This window comes from Lissotriton helveticus, chromosome 6 (assembly GCF_964261635.1).
Source record: "Lissotriton helveticus chromosome 6, aLisHel1.1, whole genome shotgun sequence".
NCBI classification, from domain to species: Eukaryota; Metazoa; Chordata; class Amphibia; order Caudata; family Salamandridae; genus Lissotriton; species Lissotriton helveticus.
Genome location: NC_136067.1, coordinates 2,099,254,719 through 2,099,268,484, shown reverse-complemented (window position 1 = coordinate 2,099,268,484; position 13,766 = coordinate 2,099,254,719).

Below are 13,766 nucleotides of genomic sequence, written 5' to 3'. Positions count from 1 at the left end.
GAGTTAGAGAAGGAGGCAGGGTGGAAGAGAGCAGCAGATCAGCACGAGAAAAGAGAAGAGAACAGGGAGTTAGATAAGGAGGTGGGTGGAAGAGAGGAACAGATCAGCACAGCATAAGAGAACAGGGAGTTAAAGAAGGAGGTGGGGTGGAAGAGAGTAGCAGATCAGCAGAAGTTAACAGGGAGTTAAAGGAGGAGGCGGGGTGGAAGAGAGCAACAGATCAGCACAGGAGAAGAGAAGAGAACAGGGAGTTAGAGAAGGAGGCGGGTGGAAGAGAGCAGCAGATCAGCACAGGAGAAGAGACCAGGGAGTTAAAGAAGGAGGCGGGTGGAAGAGAGCAGCAGATCAGCGCAGGAGAAGAGACCAGGGAGTTAAAGAAGGAGGTGGGTGGAAGAGAGCAGCAGATCAGCAGAAGTTAACAGGGAGTTAACTTAGGAGGCGGGGTGGAAGAGAGCAACAGATCAGCACAGGAGAAGAGAAGAGAACAGGGAGTTAGAGAAGGAGGTGAGGTGGAAGAGAGCAGTAGATTAGCACAGCAGAAGAGAACAGGGAGTTAAAGAAGGAGGTGGGGTGGAAGAGAGCAACAGATCAGCACAGGAGAAGAGAATAGAACAGGGAGGTAGAGAAGGAGGTGAGGTGGAAGAGAGCAGTAGATTAGCACAGCAGAAGAGAACAGGGAGTTAAAGAAGGAGGTGGGGTGGAAGAGAGCAGCGGAACAGCACGGGAGAAGAGAAGGAGGTGGGGTGGAAGAGAACAGCAGATCAGCACGAGAGAAGAGAACAGGAAGTTAAAGAAGGGGGTGGGTGGATGAGAGCTGCAGATCAGCACATGAGAAGAGAACAGGGAGTTAAAGATGTAGGCGGGGTGGAAGAGAACAGCAGATCGTCACAGGAGAAGAGAACCGGGAGTCACTTTTCATCTCTTATCTTTATCACCCCCACTTCCCCATTTATACCCCCATGAAGCCTGATCCACAGATAGTCCACACTCACGTGCGTGCGTGCGTTTCCAGGAGCACCCATAACCGGCGCATTTATCTGATATGATGTCGAAGTCCTTCTTTTCTGTCTAACGGTAACCGGTCGCAGCGTCGCACGCCCCGCATAACAATGGCTTCTTGGGTGGTAGATGAGCGGCCGCGCTCCTCATGCTAAGATGGCGGCCGGGGAGGCAGGCATCACACAAAAAGATGGCCGCTGAAAGGTTGGTCTTCTCACCGAAATAACAGGCCGCATCCCTCACAAAGATGGATGCCAAAGTAGTCTCTGCTCTTGCACAACGCGTAAGGGCTAGAGTATCGCGTCCTTCACAACAAGGCTAAAACGGTTATTGGGATCCACGTGACAGTAGCCACGCATACGTTTGTCTCACAAACGTGCCGGTTTTCCGTGGTTCCCTGCTCCCCGTCTGTATGCGCTCCCCCCTCGTGTGTGCGCATGCGCACTATCCTACGCAACCGCACAATGTACTTTTGGCTTCATACAGGTATTTTTAAGCTCCCCGGTGTTCTGCCGTTTTAGTGCGCATGCGTGTCCTTGCACGCATGCGCACTATATAATATGTTCTTTGATTTGAAACTCCCCACGGCAGCGGTTGAAGTCCCAGGAACAGCTGGGGGCCACCCCCTCCCCATCCACAGCCTGACCTCCCAAAACACAAGCCACGTGCACACGGCACGTGCTGGTCGTGCACTAAACACAACCACACGTTGTGCAACGCCCATTGGGCTCAAAGTGCTTCAGCCCCTTCCCCCACGAGTAACTTCTACAACCAAATGTCTGACACTTGGAGCTTTTCTCTTGTTTAAGGACGCCTGGGTAGGGGATGTGATACCTGGGCAGGTGGGCGGGGAGCTGAATAGGTGGATGTATGTGATTCTATGCGTGGTGGATGGAAAGGTGGTTGTGTGGATGAAAGGATGAGTGAAATGGTGGTGGATGAATGGGTGGATGTCTATCTGGCTTGATAACTAGGAGGATCTGAATGAAGAGGCAGGTGGTGAAAGGGCGGGTTGCAGAGATCTGGCGTTCAGGGTTTCAAAATATCATTGACATCACTAATCTATAGCGTGAAATCACATCCGGTGGAGAAGAGGATAACTACACTTTCAGGGGAGAGACTGGCCCTCACCTGTGGGACTCCCACTCATACATCTCTATGGTGCCCAGGGAGGTGACCTTATATTCCTAAGTCACAGGGAAACGAGGATTTAATTTGTAAGCATTCACTTCAACAATAAATACATTCTGAGGCAAGAGTCTTGGTTTACTTCCAATAAACCGACTAAATGCCAAATACAGACAAGCATTTGCAATGCATAAGGTCTCGCATTAGGAAAGTTTGAGCTATTGGTATTGTAAATGACACATTTTTTATATATGTGTTGTTTTTGAAAATAGCAAAAATAATAGCTTTGTCATTTACAATGCCAATAGTTATAACTTGTGACACCTATAGCATTTGTAATGCAATATGTGTTGTATTCACGTGACTTAGATTTATTGATATTACAAATAACAATGGCTTTTAATTTTTTTAATAATTAATACTTAAATAAAAGTTATTGTAATTTATAATGGCAATAGCTTAAACTTTTGTAAATAACTTTTTGTAATATGTTCAGTGTATTTTATTGTGACGAAAATCCAAGAACAGAAGTAAAATACTAACCTCTTTTTGTGACATTTGTAATAAAGCTTGAAACATTGAGAGATCATATTTGACCCAGTTGTTGGTAAATGGTTGCACAGATTGATGCTGTGGTGGGGCTGAGAGATGTTGTGGTGGCGACTAGTGATGCTGTGGCATTCAATGATCCTGTGGTAGCGCATAGTGATGTTGTTGTGCCCCTTAGTGATGCTGTGGTGGTGCTGAGTGATGCTGTGGTGATGCGATAGAGTGAGGGCGATAGATAGAGGGAGGGCGATAGATAGAGGGCGATAGAGAGATTGAGTGAGCGAGATAGATAGATAGATAGATAGATAGATAGATAGATAGATAGATAGATAGATAGATAGATAGATAGGAGTGAGGGCGATAGATAGCTAGACAGATAGATAGAGTGATGGCGATCAGTATCTAAATAAATAGATAGAATGAGGGCGATAGATAGATAGAAAGATAGATAGAGTGAGGGCGATGGATAGATAGAGTGAGGGCGATAGAGTGAGGGCGATAGATAGATAGATAGAGTGAGGGCAATAGATAGATTGATAGATTGATAGATAGATAGAGTGAGGGCGATTAGATAAATAGAGTGAGGGCGATAGCTAGATAGATAGAGTTAGGGCGATAGATAGAGTGAGGGCGATAGATAGAGTGAGGGCGATAGATAGAGTGAGGGCGATAGATAGAGTGAAGGCGATAGATAGATAGAGTGAGGGCGATTAGATAGAGTGAGGCCGATAGATAGAGTGAGGGCGAGAGATAGACAGATAGAGTGAGGGCGATTAGATAGATAGACTGAGGCCGATAGATAGAGTGAGGGCGATAGATAGACAGAGTGAGGGCGATAGATCAATAGACAGATAGAGTGAGGGCGATAGATCGATAGACAGAGTGAGGGCGATAGATAGATAGATAGTTGTGTGTGTGGTTGTGGTTGTGTGTGTGGTTGTGGTTCTGTGTGCGTGGTTGTGTCTGTGTGGTTGTGTTTGTGTGGCTGTGTGTGTTATGCTTTGTTTTTCTATGTTTTGTTATGCTATGTTTTGTTGTGTTTGGTATGCTATGTTTTGCCAGGCTATGATATGTTTTGTTTTGTTATGCTATGCTATGTTTTGTTATGTTATGCTATGTTTTGTTATGCTATGCAATGTTTTGTTTTGCTATTCTATGCTTTGTTTTGTTATGCTATGCTATGTTTTTTTGCTATCCTATGCTTTGTTTTGTTATGCTATGCAATGCTTTGTTGTGTTTGTTATGATATGCTTTGTTATGCTATGCTATGTTGTGTTGTTTTGTTTTGCTATGCTATGCTTTGTTTTGCTATGCTTTGTTTTGCTATGCTATGTTTTGTTATGCTATGTTTTGTTATGCTATGTTTTGTTATGCTATGTTTTGTTATGCTATGCTATGTTTTGTTATGCTATGCTATGCTTTGTTATGCTTTGTTATGCTATGCTATGTTTTGCTATGCTATGCTTTGTTTTGCTATGCTATGTTTTGTTGTGTTTGATATGCTATGTTTTGCTATGCTATTATATGTTTTGCTATGCTATGTTTTGTTATGCCATGTTTTGTTATGCCATGTTTGGTTAGGCTATGTTTTGTTTTGCTATCCTGTGCTTTGTTTTGTTATGCTATGCTCTGTTTAGTTTTGCTATCCTATGCTATGTTGTGTTTTGTTATGCTATGCTATGTTGTGTTTTGTTATGCTATGCTATGTTGTGTTTTGTTATGCTATGCTATGCTGTGTTTTGTTATGCTATGCTGTGTTTTGTTATGCTATGCTATGTTTTGTTATGCTATGTTTTGTTATGCTATGCTATGTTTTGTTATGCTATGCTATGTTTTGTTGTGTTTTGTTATGCTATTTTTTGGTATGCTATTTTTTGTTATGCTATGTTTTGTTATGCTATGTTTTGTTGTGCTTTATTACGCTATGCTTGGTTATGCTGTGCTTGGTTGTGCTGTGCTTGGTTGTGGAGTTCGGTGGTATGGTTGAAGGAGATGTTGGGGATTGCGGAGAAGATGGCGTCAAGCGTGTGACCGGCGGAGTGGGTGGGTGTTGTAACGAGTTGTCTGAGTCCGAGGTTGGCTAGGTTGTCAATAAGGGTGGTGGAGTGGGGGTCGTCTTTGTTCTCGAGGTGGAAGTTCAGATTCCCGAGGAGGATGAGGTCCGTGGAGGCCCCCGTCTGATGCCACCATCCAGAAGCTGCTCGGACTCCAACCTAAGGGCATCGTACGCCACTGCATTTCACACCGCTGCACCGGACGCCCACCGACGCTAGCGCTCCTGACTTCAACCGCGAGGAGTTGAATCTGCAATGCGTGTATCTTCAAGGGCCCGACGACTCCTGACCTGACCTCTGGAACCAATGCCTGAGGACGCCGTGCTTTTGGAAGCTTAACAAGAGGTTGCCAATGCCCTTCTAAAGGTACTGTTTTGCAGGTCTCCCAGACACCGTAGCTGACCTTCAACGCCGCGTTCAGCCAGAACTGTTTGGGTTTGTTTCTTCACGACACCGTGATAGCCCTGGACGGAGCCATCAACTTCAAGGAACTTTATTTCAGGGTTATGATGATAACTGAAGATTTCTAAGAACTGTACTGTGGATTTTTATAGTTTTTGGTCTTGTTTTGAGTATTTAAAAATATTGGATATTTTTCTTAACTGCTGTGGTGTCCTTTTCTAGTGCTTACACATTATTACTTTAGGTTATGTGCAAATGCTTTACACACTGCCTCTAAGATAAGTTTGACTGCTCATGCCAAGCTAGCAAGGGGGTGAGCAGGGGTTATTTTAGGAGTGTAACTCTCTTGTCCTGATTAGAAGGAAGGGTTCCTACTTGGACAAGGTGCAAACCATTGACAACTAGAGTCCCCCCTTTCTAATATTGGTTGTCAGTGGTGAGGATAGGACATGTGTTCGCACTTGACTTACAGTGATTGATGTGCACTACTACCATTTTGCAGTCCATTGCATACCACATACTCTTTTTGGTCTATTTTTGCATATCCATCAGATTTGAGCTTGAACTTTCCAGTACAACATGCTTGAATCAATTGCATCATCTATTGCATCCTTGAAAGTGGCTTTTAAAGAGGAGAGGTTAGGGGGCGTGGCTTGCAGCCTAACGCGATGACTGCTGCCCAAGCGTGCTCCGGCCCTTCCATGGCTGTTTATCGACCTTTAATCCATCCGAAACCGAGTGCAGAGAGCTGGAGGCATAGCATCTCAGACCCCCCTTCTGTATCTCAGAAGCAGATTTGCCCCCTGATGCGTGGTGGCTAGCAGACGAAGCCTGAGCCTAGAAGCTCCGTTCACAGAAAATGGCGGCCCTGGCCTGAGTTGGCTGACTGTGGCCACCGGGTGGGATATCTCGTGCCCCTCTGCGGTGCTGCGACCCGCCAGAGTGTTACTGGTGGGCAGGGAGGTGCGGTGGAGCTTGAGCAATGGCGGTAGGAGGCGCTCTTGGGGTGCGGCGCAATCCTGCCAGAGGCGCTGGCAGCGGCTATAATTCAAGGCCTCGGCCTTTGGGCCTAGCGGAGCCCTGGAATCTGCCTGTCTCGCATGAAGTGAGGATTGACTGGGGCCGGACCAGGAGGCTGGAGGTACAGCATTATTAAATGTACAAAGCCTCTGACACCATAGATTACACAGGTTATTTTTTGTTCAAGTCCTATTTATTGACTATGAACGCTATTTGTCTTAGCACATTATTTTAGGGTTCAAACAGGTACACATGGGGTGTGAACAACTCAGCTTAGAGTATCTCCTTATGACATAAAGTGCATTCACTATTTACAACAACATGTAAAAAACACAATTGCAAAATTACAATGACAGAAACGGTCCACAAAAAAGAAAAGTGAATTAATGTGACAGCAAAATCTTATTTACAAATGGTATTTCAAGGTCCTACCATACATCTAAGAGAGATTATGTTATTGTCCCTGGGGAATATTATCAATTTGTCCCTCCAAGGTAAAAGTAAGTTGTCCTGTAGCTTGCCAGGGACAGTCATGTATTCAAAGTTATAAGATGCCTGATTGTGAGATACGTCTCTCACTATATGTCCCAAGTATTTAATTGGATCATATGGCTTGTGTCTCTCCTGGCACTTAAGTTGAGCCTACGCGTTTCGACCTGGATAGAAATCTTGACAGGATAGGAAATTTAAGGCAGGTCTTCATCAGGGCTCACAGTAGGTGTTGGGGATCATCATGTCACACCTGGGGGAGATTTATAAGGGGCATGTTTTAGTGATAGGATATTGGGCATAGGACCAATTACAGTGCTTGTGGGTGATATTTACAAATCAGTGTGAATGATAATTATTTGAGATCACGTACCCGAGTGTGGAAAAGTCTGTACTGGATTCGTTGAGTACTGATGAGTATCAGGAGGCGGGGTTACTCACTAGCCGGAATGATTACCTAAACAGAATCTACCCCCAGTGATTTTTGAAAAACTTAGTGGAGGTACAGCGCCACAAGTGTATGCTGTGGGGGGGGGCTGCATTCGGCCCGCCCCTCCCTTGGACAGTGAGACAGATGGAGGCGTAGTGACGCTCCGATCTCGGGAGGCCGGATCGCCTTGCCGCAACACGAAAGGGGCCCAGTAGAGAGGCCTGGGTGTAAATCCTGGGTAGTAGCTGGATGAAACACCCCGGGAAGATAAGATACCGCCCAACAGGAGGTTTTGGAATCCAGGCTGAAGTAGCATGGAGCCACGGGAGGTGGCCTGCCACTGAGGTGCGGGCTGACCAGAGGAGGTCAAGGTGGAGCCTGATAACCATTCCTGGCAGAAAATAGCTGTGTGGATACCTACCCGTGCACATAGGGGAGGTCTCCTGGAGTATGATAACCGGTCTGTTGGGCCTGCGTAGAGACGATGGGGGGCCCCTAAAACTGTGGATAAATGAACCATGCTGCGACTTATAGTGGTTCCTTCCCGAGGATCAAGGGGGGAGCAGTGAACGGTGGATCTTCCTGGTGGGCCTGGTTGAACAGTTTTTGGGAAGAGGTGGTGTGCTGGTATGAATACTACTCGGCCTCTTAGAACTGGAGGTGAAGAGCCCTCAGATGTGAAGGGGATGTATCACTCTACTATCAGGAGGTGAGGGTGAAATACGGCTAGCCCAAAGGTCGATAGGTGGTAGACCCGGTGTTAGAAATGGGATCCCTGGCTGGCCAGGGCTTTCGGCAAAGTCAGTCAGAGACCACCACTCCTAAGTCAGGGCAAGGGAGTTACACGCCAAGATAACCCCTGCTCACCCTCTAGGTAACGTGGCGCGAGCAGCAAGGCTAAACTTGGAGGCGATGTAAGTTAAGTATTTGCGCACGCACCCCAGCAACAACACCCCGGACCCACCACAAAGGAAACTCCACACAAGGTTATATATAAAAATAACAAAAACACAGAAATGAAGGGGGGGTCTATAGGGGAAATAGGATTATTGACCAAAGAGCACCATATCCCCAAATCTAACTAGTACAAAAAACACAAGAAGGTGCTATTGGTCTATGTGGACAGGAAAGTGTCAAATTTCCTCTGAACCGTGTGTGTATATATAGAAAGACTAACAGGCAGTGAGAGAAGAAACCCCATCAGCCCACCCATTGGCGGAATGTCATCATCTGAGATGTAGAAATAGCAGACTGGTATCCACTGGTAAACTCACTTACAGTATTGTGAGTATTTACTAGTACCGGATCCACCAGTGATGAAAAAAGCCAGAAGAATAGAGACTGTGGGCAGGGTTGTTGCAGTGCTCAAAAAGTGAGTGCTAGTGAAAAAAGTGTATTAAAATTGACTAACATGGTGCCTGAATGTAACTTTTATTCTGGCGGTCACCATGGTGACAAGGGTTAAAAAGCAGAGTGTGGATAGAATTCCAGCAAATACTGCTATCCTGATGTTAAGTTAACTGATCTTAACTGGTCGACATGTTTCAGCCGTGAATGGCTTTCTTCAGGACCTATGGTAAAAACACTACTGCAACTAGTACTCAAAAAAATGTAAAGTGAAAAATTACATACCATGCAAGGATGACCTACCGACTCAGATGTTTGTTGAGTTGTGGCTTCACGTGTCATGGATATCAAAGCACCTCTCCTGAAATAAACACAACCATATATACACACACACATGGAGTAAAAGAGAGAAACAAGTTGTAGGCTTACATCAAACCTCCAGCGAGACATTGCTCATTGGCATTTATTCTAAGTAATCACTCACCCAAAATCTGCTTGGGAGTGGCCTCACCTCGCCTGGCACTCGCTCAGGTAATGAGGCCCCGCTCTGAAGAAAAATGGAAACAAGGAGAATACCAAGTATAGTTATATTACCGGTAAACAAATCCATTTTATTAAAATCCCCAAATGTACATAGAGTGGACAACAGCCAAACTGCGGTACTCAGCTGGCAAAGTCAGGTGGTGAAAACAAATGTAAAAAGTCCACATGTGTAGAGTTGTCATAAGATGGCCCTCAGGTCATTACACATGTCTGTTTTCTAAAACAAGGGATGGTGTTTACTAAAGTACTTAGACTTCAACTGCAGTATAAAATTTAATAAGTTTGCAGGAATCAGATTGTCCAGTCAAAACAAAATGGCTGAAAAAACAAGTGCAGTCGAACCACAGGCTGCCGCATCAGCCTCCCTCCCTCTTAATTGCATTTACGGCCGCACAGCACATCAAAGGGCTTCGCCCAGCGTGCGCTCTGCGGCTTCTCCTCCCGTAATTAATCATGGCTGGCCGGCCGTACTTTTTTTTCTATGCACTCTAATGCCGTTCCTTCCTTTAGCCACTTTCTTCCCCATACCACGTCTACCCCATTCCCCGTCTCTCTTCTCTCGACTCTTTCTTCCGGATTCTCCCCCCTTCATGTGTATCCTCTGCCTGCATTCATCCTCATATGGCATCTCCTTCTGATTGGGTACAGTCCATGGTATGATATCTGGTGTGTATTTACCGTCTCTGGTATGGCAGTTTGCAGCTCTCCTCACTGAGCTGGCCACAGATGGTGTTGTGTTCTATGCCTCATCCGGTTGTTGACTCGAGGCTCCCACGGCTTCTAGGTTACGCACTACCAAGTTTGTTTGTGTCGATAGTTGAGTTACAGCCAGTGACACTGACACCTCTTCACACTTGTGTACATCCCGCCTGTCCTGGGTGGCAAAGCCGGAAGTCTCCCGACAGTTTGCGATCTTGAGCACAAACAATAAACATAACTAAGAAGTACACAAAACTCAGTGCATTTCCTGCTGGCCTCACTGGTCCCAGAGATGCATGCGACCCCTGATTCCCAACGCTCTGAAACAACAGCTACATCAAAATATAAAACGCCAAAAAGGTAGCTCTTTCTGTTGCTCACGAAGTTTGCTATGCAAAAAAGTGCACAGTCCCATAGTAAGGCCAGACTTTCACCGTGCCTTGAACAGAAACCCTCATGTTTGACATTTTGGACACCGTATACCACAACAACACATACTTCAAGTGACAAACATGTTATCGTGATCTTTTGTAATCCGAGAGTTAACATAGACACATTCATTTAGCAAGAAGCATTGCTCTCTTAGTAGCCTGTTCTTAACTTTCACTTTACAAATGCTGTTTACTTTCATTAGGGATAATACAGCACGAGCTACTCGTGATACGTGCGTATGTAAGGCATGGGGACGATATTAGGATTTTTGTTTACCATAGTAGGGTTACCAGCCAAGATTAGAAATGTTGATCACGTTTTACTTACATAAATTTAAACGTCTGTAAAGCAATAGTTGATAAGTTTAAACAGTAACTCCTTGTTATTAGACAATTGGGTCTCCTAAACAAATACATATGTAACAGAACTAATATATGTAGTTGCGCATGATGCCCTTCATAAACAAGTGTTGCACAATTAAGGAAACATACATATCAATTATAAACTCAAATTGTGTATAACATTCAGTAACCTCGGTTGCACTCTTTGCCAATAGGTCTCGCAGTAGGAAAGTTGGAGCTATTGGTTTTGTAAATGACAAAGCCCTTTATGTTTTTAAAATGAAAACAAAAATAAAAGGCATTGTTATTTGCAATTGTAATAGCTCCAACTTTCCTACTGCGAGACCTATTGGCAACGCCAGTGCTTGTTACCTTTGATACTTGCACAAGTGCCACCTTTGCCTACGTAACGCTTGTTTTGGTGCCTGAGTGTCTAGCACCTATTGCAGTATTATACCTCAAATTATACTTTGTTTTCTCTTGTAACTGCACACTTGTCACTTTTTCCTCTTGTGCACTTTTTACTACCTCATGTATTTTTGGTTGCTCACAATTTTTACTACCTCATGTATTTTGTTTGCTCACAATTGTCACTATTACCTTATGTAACGTAACGTATGCTTTTGTAATCTGTTCTTGTGTAATGTTTCTCCTTATGTTTCATTTCTGTTCCTATTGTGAAGCGATCTGACGCCTTCGGGTAAAGTCCGCGCTATATAAAAATGCATAAATAAATAAATAAATAATAAAAAATAAATAAATGATAAAACGGATGGAAAAGTCCTCAAATCTCCCTTTCTGGTGCTAGATACGCTAACCGGCTTCTGAGATACTCGAAACCTTAACCTTAACTCTTCTAATTCTCCTTGACCTGTCTGCAGCCTTTGACACTGTCAATCACAATACCCTCCTCAATATTCTTCAACAGAGAATGGGCATGGAGGGCACTGTGCTTAAATGGTTTGCATCGTTCCTCTCGGACAGATCTCATATGATCAAAATAGAGAACAGTCTTTCTTCTCCTGTGGCGGTAGGTCAAGGTGTCCCCCAAGGCTCTATTCTTGCACCCACTTTGTTCAATCTCTATTTAGAACCACTGGGAAATCTCCTAAGCAAATCCGGGATTCACTATCATCTCTATGCAGACGACACTCAACTCTACCTCAAGGTTGCCTCCACTCATGACCTCTCCATCCTAAGTTCGACTCTCGACTCCATTCAAAACTGGGTGTCAACGCATCAACTGATTCTGAATCCCTCCAAAACTGAATTCCTCCTCTTCTCCTCCTCACTCTCTCCTCCCGGTTCAATCGTGGATGGATCAGATGAATCTACTAAACAATAAACCCATCATTGTTGACAACGCAAAATCCCTTGGTGTCATACTAGACAAAAAACTCAATCTAACTCTCCACATCAATTCCATTGCAAAATCTGCTCGATACCAACTGCGCCTTCTTTGGGGAATCCGTCGCTTCTTCCCAGAGCAGGACCTTATAACCCTGGTACAATCGCTGGTCCTCTCCAGACTAGACTACTGCAATTCTCTTCTTACTGGCCTCCCCAAATCTCACCTGTCTCCACTTACGTCTGTTTTTCACTCAGCAGCTCGGTTCATCTATGGGGCCAAAAGAAGCGATCACATCACACCGATGTTATCCACCCTCCGCTGGCATCCCTTCGAGGCTAGAGCTTTCTACAAGACCGCTTGTATCACCCACAAAGCCTTGCACTCCTCCTCTCCTCGCTACCTGGCGAATAAACTGAAACTCACTGGAGGCTCTAGACTTTCACGCAATGCGGAGATCCTACTGCTTGAACCTCCCACTTTCAAGAAGGAAAGAACGATGGCCAATCCTTCTCAGGCAACGCAGTGAGAATCTGGAACTCCTTTCCACCTCAGCTCCGGACCACTGCCCCCTCCCAGGCCTTCAAAAGGGACCTCAAAGTTCTCCTCCTCCAGAGACACCTCCAAAAGTAATTCACGTCCTCTTTTTTTATTTGAAGGAAGACTTCCCACTACTGAAAACTCTACTCTCCATGACCATGGAAGTGCCTTCCCAGTGTGTTCTTGTGGTTGGAATGCCTGCCTTTGTTATGCAGTATTTTCCATATACTTGTGTTTGGTGCCCTTGTGTAACATGCACACACCACTTGGCCCTTGTAACACACGGTTTGCTACCTGCCTTAGATACTTGCACAAGGGCCTCCTTTGCCTATTTAACGCCTGTTCTTGTGCCTGAGTGTCTAGCTCATATTGCAGTATTATACCTCTAACTATACCTTGTTTTCTCTTATATCCTGCACACTTGTCACTTTTTCCTCTTGTGCACTCTTTATTACCTCATGTATTTTTGGTTGCTCACAATTTTGAATTGCCCCGTGGTGGCCCCCCCCCTCGCATACATGCCCTGATGAAGGTGCCGCCGCAGATCGGGCTTGGCACCGAAACGCGCGTTGGCGTGGTGAATATCTGTCCTGTGAAAAAGACCATATCTCCCCCCAGCAAGCTGCTGAGAGGATATTACAGGACAACCTCAGTGTAATTGTCTGCGATAGGCTGTGAGGTCCTTGGATTGTGCGAATGCGGATGGATGAGCCGAATGTGTGAGTATGGTTTAGTGGAATGAGTCTGTAAATATGAATGATAGATGAGAGGGTGCCCAGGGGCGCTGTATTTTTTTCAATTGTTAGTGTAATTTTGTGTGATATATATTTTCAAACGATGATGTCTCTGAACACGTTTTTCATCATCTTGTTATTTTGAAAAATGAAAATAAACAAAATAAAAAAATATTTATTCTGAAGGTATGTTTTTAAAAAAAATGTTTTATGTGTAGTTCGTGACAAGTGAGCTCTAAGTGGTGCATGCTACTATCACAGGACTCTTTCTGAGCCTACCAATTGAAACATATAGGGCAGACATTTCGTTTTCTATTTTTGGATTGACTTATCCCCTGCTTGTCTGCCCTTCATCTGTCTCAGGGGGCCCCTAATTACATTGGTGTCTAATGAGCTGAACAAATAAAAAGGAGTTAAGCGTCCATAAAGAGCCGAGTGTGGCTGCATGTTCAAGTATTAGTATAATTATGCCTTTCCCCGCTCCCCCTCGTGTGTGCGCATGCGTAAGTGACCTCCGTCCACGAGTGCACAGCCAGACGGGGGTGCGCCAATACACGGGCACAAACTGCATGAATCAGCACCCCTCCGACGTAGGGGGTGTACAAAACGACGGGGGTGGAAATCTAGTTAGAACACCGGCTCTGCAGTGTCTGCAGCAAACCCTGGGTCAGCGATCCACGCCACGATCACTCACACTGCGCATGCGCGGCC